Raw genomic sequence first — 17,344 nt, 5'->3', positions numbered from 1 at the left:
TTCACACGATGGAGCGAGTATGTTCACATGATGGAGCGAGTATGTTCACATGATGGAGCGAGTATGTTCACACGATGGAGCGAGTATGTTCACACTATGGAGCGAGTATGTTCACACTATGGAGCGAGTATGTTCACACTATGGAGCAGGTATGTTCACACGATGGAGCGAGTATGTTCACACATGATGGCAGCTAAAATGTAAGGAAAGGCTGGAGAGATGCTCAGAGGTTAAGAGCACTGGCTGCTCTTCCAAAGGTTCTAAGGCAACCACATGGTGGCTCACAAGCATCTATAATGAGATCCGGTGCCCTTGTCTGGCCTGCAGGCATGCATGCCGGCAAAACACTGTATACATAATCAGAAAATCTAAAAGCCTTCTTTAAAAAAGGAAAAGAAAGGAGAAAATTTTCTTAAGGGACTGGAGTCTTGCTGTTCCTTCAAGGGCCTAAGTGGCCATGGCTGGAAACACATATTTAGGTCACCCCCAAAACCATGTTCTAAGATGGAAACAGGTTCCAGGAATTTTATAGTAACAGGACAAAAAAAAAAAGGCATAAACCAGACCCTTCTAAGATACACCAGTGGTACCTCAAATCGACAGCTTCGCAAAGCAATGTCTGCCACAGACGGCAGGCGATCTGATGACACTCTTAGCTGCTTGACTGGTGGAAGCCAGGGTCTGTTCTTACATTCCGAAGGACTTACCTAACAGTGACAGGCTGCTAGGTCATACAGACTGGCAATGGTTACTTACGGGTCTAGGTAAGATTGGTTGCTGAAGGTATATGGCTCTGTTTCAGCATTCCAGCCTCTGAAGAGTCTCTAAAATTCCCATCAGTCATTAAGCCTTTGCAAAGGTCAGTGGAGGTGTGGCTTCCTCCCAGGAACTTAAGCTCACAGAGACTGTGACCTCCGGATACAAACTGTAACATTCAAAATCATAAACATGTCAGTTTTCTTAAGACTTACCTATAAGTTCAAAGTGAACTCAATTAAAAGCCTAATTATTTTGTTGTTGTTGTTGTTGTTTAGTTTTGCTGAATATAGCCAAAGTACTTCTTGTTTTGTTTTTCGAGAGACAGGGTTTCACTAAGTAGACCAGGCTGGCCTTGAACTCACAGAGCTCTGCCTACCTCTGCCCCCTGCCCCTGTCCTCTGCCTCCTCCCCTGTCCTCTTCCTCTGTCCCCTGGCCCTATCCCCTGTCTCCTGCTCCCTGCCCCTATCCTCTGCTTCTGCATCCTGGCCCATGGACTTGTCATCTGTCCCTGTTCTCTGTCCTCTGTCCCTGCCCCCTGCTCCTGTCCCACTCCCTGCCCCCGCCCCCGAGTGTTGGGGTTAAAGAGTGCACTATCACGCGCAGCTCAAGGTACTCTGAAATGACAAGATCATGCATCAAGACTTAAAATCACCCTGTGATGATAAGATGTGTGGGCACAGGACAGGGCGTGTGAGTGAAGCCCTCTGTAGAGCAGGAGGAAGGGGCAGCATTGCATGGGGTGCTGGCGCAGGAGTGTCTGCTTTGACAAAGGGGGGGGGGGACAGGAAGGAGAGAAGAGAGGACATTAGGCTGCACCTTTGCAGAGCTCCAGGTCTCCAGAGAAGCTGAAACAGTGTAAACGATAGAAGGGGTATGGGGGAAGGCTGAGGAGACAGAGGAAGGAAGGGAAGGAAGGAAGGAAGGAAGGAAGGAAGGAAGGAAGGAAGGAAGGAAGGAAGGAAGGAAGGAGAGAGAGGGAGGTCGGCAGACAGTGAAGAACTGGCTCACACAGTTGGAGCGTCTGAGAAGCCTTAAGCTAAGGAAGCTAGGTGAGCTGGTGTGAAGCTGGCCTCTGAATCCAAAACCCTGAAAAACAGGACTAGCTCCAAGTTTCACACACAAGAAAACCAAAGTTTCTGCTGGGTCCAAAGGCTGGACAAACTGATGTCTTGCTTCAGCCAGTGACATAGAGGTTGCTTGCAGTGTGTGTGTGTGTGTGTGTGTGTGTGTGTGTGTGTGTGTGTGTGTGTGTGTGAGAGAGAACATGCTATGGCATGTATGTGGAGGTCATAGGTCAACCTTCTGATGATACTTGATGTCTTCCTTTGGCCCCTCCTCTTATCGCCACTGGTTTTACATAGACCCTCCCCTCACACACGTGCATCTAACACACACACTCACACACACACACACTAAAAAAATAAAAGGGAAAATACTCATGCCAGTAGTAATTCAGACAGTATATTAAAACTGTAGTGAAATTCCTTTACTCATAGAAAGAGGCGACTTTGAACAGTGAGGAAGGGGACAATGGCAGGAGCGGCCGCACCCTCTGCTGGAAGTATAACTTGGTATAAACATTCTTGGGAAAATCTTCTGGCATTGTGAAAACACACACAACCTGCCATGCAGAAGCTCCCTAGGAAATTCTTCCCTCCTGTGCCAGAACACGTAGGCAGTGTCCATTGTGGCACCGACCAAGCGTCCAAAAGTTGGAAACAACCTCTCAGACGAGGTCATTGCCATTCAATTTAAAGACTGTATTTGGCTTTAGTTTCAGTTCTAAAGTCAGGGAAAACATCATTCCATGGAGCACAAGTACTCCAGTGAACAAGACAGGGCTGAAGAAAACGGAGAAAGAGAGGACCTGGGTTTGGTTCCCAGCATCCACATGATGGCTCAGACCCTCCACAACTGCAGGAGACCCAATGCCCTCTGCCGACCTCTGTGGGCATCAGGCACACACGCATGGTGTACATACATACACGCAGACAAAACACTGAGACACACAGGAAATAAATCAAAACGATGCTTTCCTGCTAAGGCAGAGGGTTAGTGCTGCTGAAGGACCTTGTAGCTCAGGGAGAATGACACAGCAGAAAGGAACCTGCCAGCTGGGCCAAGCTGTCAACTTTGACATTCCAGAGGCCCACCCAGCCCTTCCGGCTTCCTGGAATGCTGTCCTTGTGTTGGGTTTCTCTTTCCCCATCCTTGTCACGTGGTGGCTGAGGACAGACCCTGCAACATCCGTGGGGAAGCCAGAGTAACCCTCATTCTCCACCACGGGACAGAGAAACAGAAAGACGTGCACAAAGACATACACATGCCAGGCTATGCCCCAAAGTCAAGGATTCGTGGTGGTGGCCGTGGCTAGGGCTGGCTCTCTTCGTATAAGTCAGACCTGCATTCACAGGTAGATGCATTGCTGCCGGATTACAAGAGCCCACTGTCCCACAGCAGAAGGCTGACTCACGATTCCACAGGCCAGTGCTCAACAGGCTCAGCTGTCAGGTGGGACAGAGGTGACTCAGGGAAAGGCTGCTGTCCCCAATACTGGCATTGGCTTAATCTCATCTCAAACACCGTCACTCACCCAGAAAAACCTCGGCCAGCCTTTCTTCCACTGCTGGAACAGTGGAATGTGGCAGCAGCTGTCCGTCCATCCGGGTGATGTGGAGGCCCAGCTGAGGTAGAGGGAGGAAAAGTACCAGCCAGCCCTTGGAGTCAGAGGAGCGAGTAGTGAGGAGGCTGCCACCCACCCAGGCCCAGTGGCGTTCCACCTGAGGAAAGCCCCATTAGCTGGAGGTCACCAGGAACACTTTTCCCGGTGCCTGGGTGACATCAGGACCCTGGTGTGTTTTAGCTGCTAATGCCGAGTTTCTTCACACATGTGTGGGCAGCAGAGTCTCTAGGGTTAGGGGTGTGACTCGGTGGTAGAGCATTTGCCTGGCTTGTGCAAGGCTTTTGCAACTCAGCATCCCAGAAAAGGAGGAGGAAGACAGGAAGGGAAAGAAAGGGAGGGAGAGAAAAGAAAGAGTATTTAGATCCCTTCTGTTTTATGTGTCTGGAGGGATTATGGATTCGTACAAGAAAAGCTACCAACTATAGTTACTATGATAGTATGATTCCCTCCTCTCTAGGCCTGGCACCAAAGTGCTTCCACAGACTGCCCGCTAACCCTCACACTCCCTCCATCAGGACAGCACATTCAGCATGCCCACCATACCAACAAGAACACAGAGCAAGCACCTGGGATCACCCAGCTGGCGTGAAGCAGCTAGTTCAAATATTCAAATCGATGTCTGATTCAGCCTGCAAGCCAGGGCTGCAGAGATGACCTCACTGTGTGTTGAAAGTGAGTGTGGTATCTTTCCAGCCAGCCAGGGAGCGAATGCCTCAGGCATCAAGGAGAGGGAAAGTTGAGAGGAAATGTAACCCTCCTGCAGGGCCTGCTGGGACAGATACAGCAAAGGGTGGGGCTGTCACTAGGGTGGAATCTGACTTAGGGGAAGAGGACAGGAAGTGTGAATGCTCACCCTACTGAGCCCATCCTTGAGAAAATAACTTGGCCTGTCTTCTCAAATTCCAGGGCAACCATAAATCCTGAAACAATCTGTTTAACTACATTCAGTGGGGACACATGTACCCAACATACACACTACACACACATATATACCACAGACAAATATACACCATACGTACTATAACCGCACACACACCACCATACATACATAAACACACACCTCACATACCATATACATACCATACACATTCATACATGACATACCACACACATACATACCACATAGACACATGCTCACCACATGCACCATAACCATACACATCTACCACACATCACATACATACACACACGTACCTCACATACCACATACCAAATATGTGTCACACACACATATATACATACTATACCCATACATACTACAGGAACATATACACGCAACACACACCATAGCACACATACATGCACATCTATACATATACACCCTACACACACATTACACACACCACACACACATATACACATATCACACACTCATATCCACACATACCACATACACACACCACACACATCAAACACATACACACATTACATACACGTACACACTACACACATGCCACAAACATACCACACACACACACACACACACCGCACACACACTCCTCCTCAGTGGTTGTAGCTATGAGGAAGTCATCTACACACTGGAGCAGGTGCTTTGTGGATATTTTTGCCTAAATTCCAATAGATCTGGCCTCGGGGCTTTATCGGTTGGTGAGTTGTAGCCCTTTTTCTCTTGGACACCCATCTCTTTCCTCTCCTGTCAGTTTCCCTAAGGGCAGCAATCTTTCCCTGTCTGTCTTTAGCTGGATCTTGGCTGTTGTAAACTTGCTCAGCTATTTCCGGAAGCTGAGACCTATTTGTCCCCTTCAAATCCCTCTAGTGTCTGGAGCTTTCTTCCTTATGACTGGGGCCGACCATGTGACAAAGGCGATATTAGTGGCTTGCTGGTCTTTGGAGGCATCTCGGTCTAAGGAAGTAAATACCAATATGTCTCATACAGCCAGCCTTTCCAGAAACCCAGCAGGCAACTTATCAGGTCCTGAGTAGCTGGACTTAGCTTGGATAAGCTGGTAGTCCTCCTAATAATGTCTAGTGAAAGATCATCCAGTGTTCTCCGACCTTAAAACAATTTCCAACAGGCTGATAAGGGCCTGTGGCTTCTTTGAAAACGGAGGGTTTAAGGGTCTTCAATTATATGTCATCAGTAGAGAAGGGGACCTAAACCATGAACAGGGAAGAAGATGAACTTCCACTCCTCCATCTCCCCCCGGGCTGCTACTGGAAGAACTACTTTCCTGGGGCACAGCCAGCTGGGGAGAGCCTGTGGAGGAGCCAGCATTTCCTCCTCTCTGTGTGTGCACTGAGTAGAAGGCGGGGAGCCCCTGGATGAGGCCTGGTCCCTCCCCACCTCCACACAGGGAACAGGACCAGGACCCTGGGACCACAGCCGGAGTTATACGTCACTGCTAGGGGTGGTGGTAAATTTCCTCTGGTGGGGCTAAGGAGATGGGGGTTTTAGGTTTCTCTGGTCAAATTTGCTAGGCCAAAAGGATTGTAGTCCCTGAGAAGAGGGCACAGGTCTTAAGCTAAGAGGGGAGGGTCTTGTACCAGAGAAAGCTATTGGTTGTTACAAGGAAATTGATGGCCACCACTGTGGCTCAGGAAGCCTCAGGCATCTCCATGGCAGCAGTAACCAGTCACCACAGAAGGGGAGTGTCTGTGGAGTCTCTACAAATGCTACAGCTGACAGAGAAGTCCACAAGAGGCAAGGAGATCCGGTTCGACATGATAGGTTAGCTGGTGCTGGCTCAGAAGGAGATCCGGTTCGACATGATAGGTTAGCTGGTGCTGGCTCAGAAGGAGGTCTGTTTCAACATGACTAGGTTAGCTAGTGCTGGCTCTGAAGGAGGTCCAGTTCAACATGACTAGGTTAGCTGGTGCTGGCCCAGATGGAGGTCCGGTTCAACATGACTTGGTTAGCTGGTGCTGGCTCAGAAGGAGATCCGGTTCAACATGACTAGGTTATCTGATGCTGGCCCAGATGGAGATCCGGTTCAACATGACTAGGTTAGCTGATGCTGGCCCAGATGGAGATCCGGTTCAACATGACTTGGTTAGCTGGTGCTGGCTCAGACTTCTAGAACCCGATACCAAGTGGTTTATTTTAGCCAAATTTAAGCACAACACTATTTGGGGGGGGGGGAGTTTCTTGTTGACAGCTAACTCAATCAAGACATGGTTACACTAAAATTCTTTACAAAGTACATGTGGCATTTCCATAAAGATGGGTTCTGTTGACTGGGAAGAATAAGGTGTAGGGAGATGACTGAGGTAAGCACAAGGCCTGTGGGAGGCGAGTCAGGATTGGCCTAGCCCTAAGACAAGGCAAAAGTTGGCGAGGTCGCAAAACACAAGTGACATTTCTCATAAGGATGGGTTTTAATGACTGAGAGGCAATGTTCAAGATCTAGTGGGGGAGGTCTAAGATAAACAAACCTAACAGTCTGGAGGATTCAGATGAGGCCTGGCCCCACAGACAGCAAGATCACCAGACATAGAAAACTACATTGATTCCCAGGGGAAGACAGGTAAATATTTCCTTCCTTTGAAGAGACAAGCTTGCATGTTTAGTTTTTCCTGGTGTCCCCGGTGCATATCTGTGTGCACAAGGACCTCCTGACCTCTACAAGTATCATAATACCTGGACCATCGTAGACTGCAGGACATAGTGCCCAATTTGGGGGGCAGTGGCAGCTGCAGTCTCAGGATGGCTCACCCCCCCCCCGCTTCCATTTTAGATCTGTCTTTTCCAACCCACAGAACTGACAGAAACCCACAAAGAGACACACAGGGAGACGCAATCATACAGAGAAACACATAGTAAATACAACCAGGGTGGCCACCACACATTCAGACACCTGAACAGACCAGGCGGGTTCAGGACATCTCATATGGATCCTGGACACTGAATCTTTGGTCAAATCCATCTCCTCTCTTGTGTCTTAATCCGATGGCAACTCCTGCAGACCAGACTCACCTCCAGAGGTGTTCAAATCAGATGACTCTGGATTGACCTTCTGGGGTGGCAGCATCAGGTAGCTACAGAGTATGGGCAGCTAACAGTTATCCGTCAGAGTATATTCTCAGGGCTCCCCGAGAAGTCGTCTCCAGCTGGCACACTCTTCTTTGCTTCTGGGGGTCCTCCTAAATATCTGGGTCCAGTCTCTGGGAAATCTCACTGGGGAGCCCACCAAAGACAACCACTCAAACACAGTTTATAACCACCTGAGAGTCTTTATTCTAGGCGGCTAGAACTGCGCTCTGGTATTCAAGACCCAAGTATAAAACCAAGTGTTTGAGATAAGGGGTTTTCAAAGGCAAAAGCCACACCCTGGTATTTTGCTTGGCGGCTATCGGGAGAAGTTTTACACAAGGAAGCAATTCAACAAAGACTAAGTAAGATAATCAGTTGGCTGGAGGGGGGGGGGCATCTGCAAAGCAGGCAGTTTAACAGAAGCCAAGATAAGACAGCTGGGGCAGCTTCACCTTGGGCTCTTAGAACAGAGATGAGTAATTTCCATAGAATCAAGGTGAACAAATTCTCAGCAAAAATAAAAGATGGAGGGACCTATGCACTGTCTGGCCTTGTCATAGCTTTGGACTGCATCTCTATCAATCCTTAGTTTAAGAGCAGTGAAGTGTGTTCATCTGTGGACAGTTCAACTCCAAACTTGGCCATGTGACACAACAGCAAACATTTTATCAGTTGTCAGTTTCCGGGGACCATAAATTTGGGGAAGGGCGGTGGCTGGTGGTCCTGGCTCAGGGCCTCTCTTGGTCTTACAGTCTATGGGAGTTAGAACATTTGGAGGCTGTCTGAACATCTCTCCCTCTGTAGACTCAAGGTTTCCCCACATGGCGCCCCTCACAGACTGACCTGGGCTTCCTAACAGCTCGACGGCCTCAGGGCCACTGGGCTGCTAGAATTTCCGTTTCGTGCTCTGATTCTAGCATTGAAGGCCGTGCAGTATAACCTCTGGCTGTGCTAGTTACAAACTGCAAAGCTTCCTATGTTCCAGAGAATATGGAAAGGAGTTCAGACTTTGTGTATATGTTGCAGAGATGGGGGTAAGGTAGGTTGGTGGGTGTCAGAGACAGAACCTAAACCCAGTACCTCATGTAGCCTTCAGACTTCACCCCTGACAGGGAATAGTAATATTCTAGAATAGAAGTTGGCCAACTGAATCCTTCAGATCCATGCAGCTCATTGGTAGAAAGGCATACCTATTCATTGACATTATTAAATATAACTGTGCCAAGGTGACAGTATTAATGACAGAGCCTGAATAGTCGTACCACACACGGGGACAACGACAATGAAATCGGTTTCTGTTAAGAGCCAGTTAGACTGGAGAAGACGTAGGTATTATCACACTATCATCCGCAAAGCTCCATCTTGGGGTCCCAGCACAAAGGGCTTCTATGGAGAAGGGAAGGAGGGAGCCAGGAACACTAGGCTGGATGAGTGTGTTATCCAGGCCATACCTTCCCTCCTCTGGCCAGCGTATGCTGTGGACCCTGACCCTCAGCACTGGTTCTGCCATCCACTACACAGGTCACTTTTCTGGAATTACACCCCACCGAACTTCTCACGCTTGTGTTGCTTACGCATAGAACGGAAAAGCAGTAAGGAACACAGTCTGTGTTAGATGACTGTCTTCACAAACCGGAGAGTAAACGAGGTCTGTCCCTGAAGACAGGAAATTCTTTTCTGTAGTAGACCTGGGAAGGGAGAAGGGTCATGTGCAGGTCAGAGGGCAGCTTGGTGGAGCTGCTTGGCTCCTTCCACCATGGGCTCTAGGACCCCACAACACAGTTCTTTTGCCAGCTGAGCCATCACTTGCCACCAGCTCTAGAGCCCTGGCCTAATATGCGCCACACCCTGGATCTAGTCCCCTGCATTCCTAAATTAACGGATTAAAACCTACACAGTGTTAATTTCCTCCTACTCCTTAAAAGCTGTTTGGCCTTGGAAAGGTTTCTTCCTCTCTCAGTCCTCTGAGGCTGGAGTGGCCTCAAATTCACCACGTAGTATCCGGGTCTGCTGATCTTCCAGTCCACGCTTCTCTGGCTAAATTTTGAAAGTGGGAGAAAAAAAAGAGGGAGGGGGGAATGCTAGTCCGATGGCTGAACATTGGGACCGCTAGTCTGAGGGCTGAATGTCAGGACTAACCAGGCGTCTTATAATATAGGGAAGATTAACAGTCACGGCTGGAGGGGTAGGGGTTCCTCGAACAGGGTTTCATCTCTCTTCTGTCCTTATATGGAGTTTGAGGATGATGTATCCTGGAGCCAGCTGGAGGGTAACAAGAATTTTGCAAGGCCGCTGCTTTGAAGATGCCATAATAAAGGACAGTTAACTGTCATCTCTGGCCATGCCGGTCCCAGCTGGTTTTGAGTGATCTTGAGTTTACTCCCCCTGGACATCTTGCTGTGAGACAGCTCTGCACCAGCGTAAGCTGGCAGTCGCCATGCCTGACCTAGACGAGTAGTCTTCCAGCCTGGTCCAAGAACAGGAAGGATGGGAGGTAAGAATCCACTTCTCAGTCCTCGGGGTTGGGAGGTTAAAGCCGAGTGAGAGAAAGAGCAAGCTAGTAGAGAGGGGCGTCCATGTCTGTTCTCGAGGTGACCAAAGGTTTTACTTCTCAGGGAACGAGGGTGCTGCCTCTTACTACACCCCCCCCCTGCCCCTGCTATTGTCCCGGCCGCTGACAAATATCGTGACTTTGGAGGACGCGTGTCATTTAGCATGCAGAGGCTTCCTGTAGTCACCCAGCTGGCCCAACCCAACCCGCTTTGACCAGGTCACCTGAAGAGGGAGGGACTTCTGGCATAAAGACATCTATCTTCTCTACAGAAAAAGAAAAAAAAAAACATGATTAGGACAGGGTGGAAAGTGAACCGGTCGCCTAGGCAACCTTCAAGGCAACGCATCTGCTATGGAATGCCCATTTGGGGGCTTGTGTTCAGGAGGAACTGAAAAGATAACAGAATATACTAACTGCTCTATCAGGCCAGAAGAGTAGGGAGAAGAGGCATTTGGAAGGACAGTGCAGATGTCTTCCAGTAGGTGGCGACACTCACACTGGTACCTGGACCAGTAGGAACCCCAGGGCAAAGGGAAGAAACTAGGTTGTCTGAATAACTAAAGTACGATGGTTCTGGAAGAGCGGCCTAAAGGCTAGCAGAATTGGGGAGCAGGAGTTTCCTGAGCCCTGGATGAGACACTTTCCTCCGAGGAACATATGTAAGCCTGGGTGACAAGCCGTCCATTTCCACGTTATCACTGAAGTTCTAAGTACTACAACCGTTTGGAAGCAGGGACGAGACCTGCAGGATGACCAATTCGAACACACTTCTGACGAACAGGAGCGTTTGACCTATTGCCTACTTTGTACACAGATCCAGACACACACGCTTCACGCAACAATACTTTTCCTAACCATGAGGAACTCTGGTGTTTTCTATTTAAACAGTGAAGCTGCATGACTCACCTCCGTTGATCCCATGACTCATTAATAAATCACAGGCATGAGCTGCAGAAACCCGCGGTAGGAAACGGCTGCGACACCCCGGAGACGGGTTAATAAATAGAAAGATCTAGAGACCGAGAAAGGGTCAAGCAGGACGTAGAATGACCCCAGGATGACCTAAGAGACAGAAGGATCAGAAAAATAACGGCCAGAATGGTGGCTTGAACAGTGATACACAGATGCCCTGGGTTTGGGGCTGGACGTTAACTGGAAGGTCGCATAGGAGGGTAAAAATAATTTGTAAAAAGCTTTTGTTTGTTTCTCAAATCCCACCTCCGTTTTTTGGGAAACCCTAACGTATTCTGTAACTTAAGGTGTATCTAAAGAACAGCATTATATAATCCCAGGACTTTTCAAGCTTTCTTGAGAGAGGGACCGAAGCGATGGAGCTGACCGAGAACTCCGGGCAGGTGTAGTTAGAGGGCTGAGCCTACAAAGGCTGCTCCGCTGTGGCTGCGGCAGGATCCGGTTTCACAAGGTCGGGAAGAGGGGAGTTAGGTAGAGCCTGGTCTCTTTATTTAGCAATCCTGTTGACAGAGGTCTCTGTATAGAGCTGACATCAAATCTAGAGTTCACATCACTCTTTTGGGACTATCCCAGGCATCTCTTTTAAAAAAATATGGAAACACCATTAACTTTATTCTGCTTGCCCTCTCGGATGGCCGGGCTCGAAGGCTTCCTGCCTTTCCATTTTCCCAGTCCCTGGCTTCCTCCACCCGAATCTTTTCTTTTGCAAAGCCTTTGGGTGATGGTAGCCTGTTGCTAAAGGCAGATTTCAAACAATGGGTGTTTCTGAGCCCGGTTTATTGAGGCGGTCTTTTCTGTGTCCTAGGGGAGATTGTAAATGAGATGTCCACAGGGGCTCTTTTGTGTGGCTGGCTTTCACCCCCGCCAGAGAGGAATTCCCTTACGGAGCTGGGACTTAAAGCCGGTTTCTTGCTTTTTTTTTCTTTCCCCCAACAGCCAGAGCGAAGGGCAACAAATGAATCAGCCGGTCTCTGCTCCCGTAACTTCCCACCCCGCTTAGCAAAGCAGTGACTCGGCTATTTACAAGTAGAAGGCAAGGCTCCAGTTTAAAATTTCTGGGATATTTCTCACAGCTGAGCCTCTTTCCTTGACAGTCAGCTAACTGGTTAACCCTTCAGGGGGACCTAGCCCCTAGCTGGTTTTTCTCACTCTCTAGAGAACTTGTCCTTGTTTGGATTGCTTTCTCTTTTAAATCCAAGGACAGAAACAAACGTTTCCGGGCCTCCAACTCTTCTCTTCCCCCACCCCCCTCACCCTCGCGTCCCGGTTTCTCAGTAGGGGTTGGCAATTCTAGAGCTGTAATTACCGCAGGCAGAGTTTGGCCAGGCTCCACCCTTGGGAGATTACGCCCTTTATTACGGCTCAGCCAGGTGCCCGGGGTGACAAGACCGGCCTTTATCTTCCAGCCTGATGAGGTTATCAGCAACTCAAACGGGCAGAACCTAGCTGAACCTCGGAGCAGCGGCCATCAAAAGATCCTCTTCTCCACAGTTTTATTGGTAGTTAATTTACGTCCACCCTAGCCCCGCTTGCCTCGGGTTTTTCCGCATTCCCATTCCAGGTCTGAGAGAAGTCAGCCGCCCTCTGCGAGCCAGCTTTGACAAGACCCCTACCCTACAGCACCAATACAGCACGAAGCATTTTAGCACTCGCAGGAGAATTTTTCAATGTTCATAGTTGCCTTTTGGATTTGTGTTTTACATTCATTTCTTTATTGAGAAAGGGGACACCTCGGCCAGAGGCCACCTGCTGGGGCTGTTTCTGTCCTGCCCTGTAAACTCCAGAGATTGAACTCAGACTAGCAGACTTGGCAGCAAGTGTGTCTACCTGGTGAGCCCAAAGTTGTTATTTGATAAAGTCTGACTTACGGTAATAGAAATCCAAAAGAAAAAAAAAAACCCAAGATTTTATTGCCCCTCGTTTTTATGGTTCATTTTAAAAACAAGACTATAATCCACACCAGGAAGTAAGGTGCAGGGCTTGTTTAGGGTCATAAAAATGTCGAGTGTTTGATCGGTCACCTGTGCAGTTCACTAACATATCTGTCTACCCACACATCAGTTCGGAGAGATTGTTTTGGCAGTGCTGGGGGTGGAGATCCCCATATGCTGGGCAGGTGTGATACCACAAGCTATACACCCCCCACCCCAGTTTACTCTGTTATTCAAGCTGTAACGATGATTATCTCAGCTATTAACTGAGTTTAAACTAGAGCATTCGAAGATGATCTCCAGACCCTGTTCCCTGTGTAGAACTTTAATAATTGAAAAGTTTGATTGCAGATAAAGTGTAGCCAGAAGCCCCGCCCCACCCCACCCAAAAGAATCTACTATGGACTCCCACCCGCCTGTCAGTCCAAGAAAAAACAGCTACTTTATTTATTTTGCTGTCTATGAAGTTGGCATGGGAGTAGGGATCCGGAAGAAGTGGGGTGGACGGCACAGCCTTGTAAATATTCAATGTTTATCTCAAAGAACAGAGCTCGAAGTGCCATTTGCTATTCAGATATCACCCTAACCTGTGGAAAGAACACAGTTGAAGAACCCTCTGGCCAGCCCTACTGTTACAATAAAAACTAACAAGGTATATCTCATCTGCAAGGTACTAACTCCACAGGGAGACAACAGAGACTCCAATCCAACCCGACTGTGCTGTGCTGAAGAGGCAGGGGTAGGAGGATCAGGAGTTTCAGGACAACCTAAACCATACCTTTAAACTCGGTGAGGTGGCTCATGCCTTTAATCCCAGCACTCAGGAAGAAGAAGTGGGCAGATCTCTTGTTATTTGGGGGTTTCTGTTTTGTTTTTGTTTTCTTTTCTTTTAGAGACAGGGTTTTTTCTATGTAGCCCTGACTGTCCTGAAACTCTGCTCTATGGACCAGGCTGGTCTTGAACTCACAGAGATCTTCCTACCTCTGCCCTCCAAGTACTGGGCTCAAAGCACACATAGCAAGGCAGATCTTTCAAGACTAGTATGGTCTACAGAGTTCTAGGCCAGTCAGGGCTACAAACTACACAGTGAAACACTGTCTCAAAATAAAACTGAAATAGAAAACGTTGTAACAAACTACCTTCAGTTCCGAAAGTGGTAGCCACGACTCCTCCATCCACATTCCCGTAAGCCATCACCCAAAATCTGACCTTGGGACTGCTAGCAGTGAGATTACAGAGTTTCTGGCAGCACTGTCCTCCCAAAGACTCAAAGGGAGAATCTTTTGGTCATTACTGTTTTGAGACAAAGTCTCACGTAGCCCAGGCTGCCCTTGAACTCACAGTGTAGCTGAAGCTAGCCTTGATCTTCTGATCCTTCTGCCTCTACCTCTCCGGTGAGGGGATTACAAGTGTTCACCCACCATGACCAGCAGATACAGTGGCATGTCTTTGGAAACTAAGTAGGCATTGGCGGGGATAACAATTTCCCAGCCCGCTCTGTCGTGGGAGAGCTGGGGCAAAGCAACCTCTCTCGGCCTCCCTTTTTATCCGTAAGCCATACCCTCCTTGGCAGAGTTGTTTTGGGGGATTTAATGAGACCGGCTACAGCCTTGGGTTCATTAACACTCGGTGAATGAGGCAGACAGAGGTTGAAGTAACATGATACCAGTTTTAATCTTAACTTCAAAAGGATTTTAACTGAAATTTGGCAGATGACAAGCACTCACCAGTGCCTCCTGACCTTTGTCTCCATGCTTGAAATACAGCCCTCTGCTCGCCAGGTGTGCGCTCTACGACTGAGCTACACCCCAGGGTGACTGTAGTGGGAACGAGCCCTGGGGGACGCTGGGACAGTTTCTTAGATGTGTCCTCAGCTGTCAATGACACAGCAGGTAAAGTGACTAGTCATCCTCAGGGCCGGTGGTGATCAGGACCGAGGGACTGCGGAGGCCAGGCCAGATGACAGGACACTTTTCCCTTGGAAAGACGAGGGTTTCTAGGAGGAAGAAAGGAGTTCAATAATTAAATGCTTACCTCGCTGCTGGCACTTCCCACAGCCCCGCCTTCCAGACCCCACAGACACCAATAGGAAGGGAAGACTGGTTTCCTTTCTTCGCCGCCGCCGAAGCACAAACCCTGTTTTTCAGGCATGAGGCTTTCCAGTACATTCTCCAGGCAGCTGGCAATTCCTAGGCAGAGCTGCAGTCAAGGGCTCCCAGGAAAGCCTGACTCCGGTCAGTTAGGACTTAGCAGGCCTGGGCTCCCATAGATGTGATTATCGTCATTCTTAAACAGGCCCCTCACTTCCTGAAGCAACACAGACAAATACCATGAGCTTGATGCTCTCCTCCAGGATAGGAATCCTCTACAACTTATGGTCTTGGCCTCGGGGTGAGCAAATGCCAGCTATGGTCTGTTTACTAGACCCCCCCACCCTTAGGAAGGTGAGGCAGGAAGATCAGAAGTTCCAGGTTATCCTCAAGTGCCAGGTCAGCCTAAACTGCATGAGACTTTAGCAAATGAATAAATAAAATAAATAACAAGATTTTTAGCCGGGCGGTGGTGGCACTAAGGAGGCAAAGGCAGATGGATCTCTGCGAGTTCAAGACCAGCCTGGTCTACAGAGCAAGTTCCAGGACAGGCTCCAAAGCTACAAAGAAACCCTGTCTCAAAAAAACAAGAAAAGCCAGGTGGTGGTGATGCATGTCTTTAATCCCAGCACTCGGGAGGCAGAGGCAGGCGGATCTCTGTGAGTTCAAGGCCAGCCTGGTCTACAAGAACTAGTTCCAGGACAGGAATCAAAAGCTACAGAGAAACCCTGTCTCAAAAATTTTCAAAAAAGTAAAGACAACAAAGGTTCTCAGAAGGGAAAGCAGATACAATGGCATATTTGTAATCTCAACACTCGAAAGTTGAGGGGGTTGGGGATCAGGGGTTCAAAGTCAGCTTCAACTATGCAGTGAGTTCTGGGCCAGCCTAGGCTACAGGAGACAAAAGCCCAAGAATGATGAGTGACAGGAACTACAGGGAAGAAAAGCGCTCAGACAGGGAACACGGAACATCCGGGCCACTCAGCAGTGGCCAATTGGCCAATCAGGACCTGAGTGTGATACCCGGCAGAGACAAAGGAGGGTGTGAGGTAGATAAACCACAGGTGAGAACAGAAACTAGTTTTCATTTTGATGATGCTGGGAGTGGAACTCTGAGCCTCGAACATACAAGGCTCATGTTCTGCAGCTGAGCAGTCACTCAACCCCATGACTCTGGGGTTTGACATACTAGCTCCACGGCAAAAGGTGGCATTCACAGCTGCACTTGGCCAGCCCTGACTAGTGCCAGCAGAAGTGGGCACTGGGGACAACAGACTATGTAGTTGTCTGTCCTTTGGTATCCTTGGAGAGTTGATTCTGGAACACCCTCTCGCCCTGCATGTTTATAGGAATACTCAGCCACTCGAATCTCTTGGGTAGTATTTGCATAACCTGTGAGCAATATACTATAAGCCATTTTGAGATTATTTCTAATACAAACACTTTGGGAATATTGTTTTTTATTTCGGTGGATCTAGAGATCAATCTCAGGCATATTCTACCACTGATATAGACCCATACCTATTTTTTAAGACAGGGTCTCACTCTGTAGCTCTGGGTGGCCTAGAACTTGCTGTGTAGACTAGGAAAGCCGCAGAGTCACAGAGATCCATCCACCTGTCTCTGTCTCCCAAGTGCTGGGCTTAAAACTATATGCCAACCTGCCTGGCTAGATGTTAATTTTTTTTTAAATACTTATTTCTTTATTATGTATACAGTATACAATATTCTGTCTGTGTGTATGTCTGCAGACCAGAAGAGGGCAGCAGACCTCATTACAGATGGTTGTGAGCCACCATGTGGTTGCCGGGAATTGAACTCATGACCTTTGGAAGAGCAGGCAATGCTCTTAACCACTGAGCCATCTCTCCAGCCCCTAGATGTTAATTTTTGGAGACAAGTATCCAACTTTGTGATTCAGGCTGGCTTTCCATTTGCAATCCCCCTGCCTCAGCCTCCTGCATGCTAGGATTGTGTGAACATATACCAAGCAACTAGTTGTTATGCTATACAGAGAGAATAGCAAATAAAAGTCTGGCGTGTTCAGCGAAGGCTTGGTCTGTCTTTCCAGGTCCCCTAACATTCACAGTGAGTGCAGCCTGCAGGTGCTGACCTTGTGGCTACAGGGAGGGGTGGGTGGTGGACTGTGAGACCCAAGGCCACCCGGACTAGCTTTGCAGTCACAGTCTGGCTTCCCTTTTCTCCAGGAAATGTCTTCCCATTGTCCTTCATTCCGTCACGTAGCCAACATTTACTAATCATAACTGTGACCTACCTGGTCTAGGATCCGCCATGTCATGCCTGTGACCTACCTGGTCTAGGATCCACCGTGTCATGCCTGTGACCTACCTGGTCTAGGATCC

The 17,344-nt window shown here is 48.6% G+C and overlaps 1 protein-coding gene and 1 long non-coding RNA gene across 12 annotated transcripts in view; one reads left to right on the top strand and one right to left on the bottom strand.

Moving 5' to 3' along the window:
• The window catches only part of Dlgap1 (DLG associated protein 1), a 791,676-nt gene that overhangs the window by 714,135 nt on the left and 60,197 nt on the right, over positions 1-17,344 (top strand). The gene's annotated exons all lie outside the window — the stretch shown is intronic.
• LOC113458405 overlaps positions 14,541-17,344 on the bottom strand; it is a 6,604-nt gene continuing 3,800 nt past the window's right edge. The window contains exon 3 of the long non-coding RNA XR_003378792.1: positions 14,541-14,887. This is a non-coding gene — a long non-coding RNA (uncharacterized LOC113458405). The remainder of the gene's footprint in view (positions 14,888-17,344) is intronic.

Source organism: Microtus ochrogaster, unplaced genomic scaffold, assembly GCF_000317375.1.
Source record: "Microtus ochrogaster isolate Prairie Vole_2 unplaced genomic scaffold, MicOch1.0 UNK20, whole genome shotgun sequence".
Lineage (NCBI taxonomy): Eukaryota > Metazoa > Chordata > Mammalia > Rodentia > Cricetidae > Microtus > Microtus ochrogaster.
Note: the sequence above shows the minus strand (reverse complement) of the source record. Positions and strands in the feature narration are given on the sequence as shown.